This window comes from Amphimedon queenslandica, unplaced genomic scaffold (assembly GCF_000090795.2).
Source record: "Amphimedon queenslandica unplaced genomic scaffold, v1.1 AMPQUscaffold_13144, whole genome shotgun sequence".
In the NCBI taxonomy this organism is placed as follows: domain Eukaryota; kingdom Metazoa; phylum Porifera; class Demospongiae; order Haplosclerida; family Niphatidae; genus Amphimedon; species Amphimedon queenslandica.
The window spans coordinates 53,995-55,745 of NW_003546620.1; positions in this window are offsets into that span (position 1 = coordinate 53,995).

Below are 1,751 nucleotides of genomic sequence, written 5' to 3' on the forward strand. Positions count from 1 at the left end.
TTATAATTTTTAATAAAAATAATATAATAAACAATAATAAAGTTATATTTTCAATGATTAATATAGTGAAAGTAAATAGATAAATTTAGAACAAGATATTGCTGCAAAACGGAAAGGTAAAAAGTAGACTTACAGAGTTGTTACAAAGTAGTGAATCACCAACTTCAAAACACTGAACTCTCCACTATTACCTTGTCCCCAATATGCAAAGGTTTGTTGATCCTTGGACAAAATTTAACTCACAGATCACTGAATTCCTTCATTTTGAAGTCAAAGAAAGTACATGTGACTACAAAACTTATGCTTCGGGAACGCCTTTTGCTGGGAAATGGAGTGACCTCAGTCAGTCTCAAAGAAACATGCATCTCCTGTTGCTTTTGCAGTTACAATCAAAGTCATTATAATAACTGCTACCATGTCAGTGTAACCTATGGTGGTTCAAGTCTAATTGTAGCTTTAGCTTTGACTTTAGATGAAGGACAAAAGGCTGAAATGGAGTTTTCGCAGAAAGAGCGCATACAGCTAAAACAGGAGGAGCTTACAAGAAACCAAATGGAACTGACAGCCATTTTTATTTCAGGGACATGCCACACCTATCCTTTGTGCCACCAAAAACCATAAATTTTCTAACAGAAGTCATGAGACTTCCTCTTTCTCATTTCAAAACAAATGATACTAAACTAAATTCATATAAAAATTAATAATATTCACAGATTTTGTAAGTATATGTATTAGTGCAATAACTATATTCATTGCTGAACATTGTTGCATTCACTTTCTTAAAATGGCATTTCAAAGATCACTACAAAATGAACAGAATTATTAGTAATAACAAAACTCCATCAGGTAATAAAAAAGTAGTTTTATGTCATGTAATCAATGAAATGGTAAATTTGCATATTTTTTATATGTTAAAATCTATGTCCGACAAATGCCACTGTACACAAGGCAAATGAGAATTTCAGCTTCAATTGCAACTGAATCTACAATGAAAAAATGAGAAAAAAATTTGCTCAGAAATTACAACAAGTGAGTTCATAAAGTATGGAAAGTGATGCAGGAATTTTTAAAAAATATTTAAAGTTTAATGATCTATAACTTGTAAACAGTGCTTGTTAAAAATTTAAAAAAGCACAAGACGTATAATTTTTATTTCCAATAAAATGGCATCAATTAAAAAAATATTCGACCATGCCACCTTGCAATTGACCAATCAGATTGCAGTATTGGAGGTCAATTATTTTTCATATTAACCTAGCTCGCAAAAATATAAACCTATCTCGTTAAATAATTAATTGATTGGCAGTTTGGTACTCTACGCTTATGCTCTTATTAGTGCATTTGTCAAGTTTGGTTGATTCTTTACTGCCTAGCCTGTTAGATATGTTGTATGTATGTCAACTGTGGTCTTATTATCAGCAGCTGGTAGTTGTTTTTCAAGTGTCATGGTAGAAGTTGGTTATACACCTCGGTATCGGTTTCTATGGTATTTATTAACCTCGCGACTGCGTCGCTCGGTTAATAAATACCATAGAAACCTCTACCTCGGTGTATAACCTATACCTAACATTTCATCGAAAAGTACCTTAACCGTTAGAAGACGGAGGTAAAAAATTTATGCTATGCCATGGAGACAGCTGTAATATATTTGTGACACAATGTGTGACAAAAATGTGATAGCTGTCTTCATGACTCAAAATGTATTGTCACAAATATGTGACATCTGTCTTCTGAGGATTAAATCTAACCTG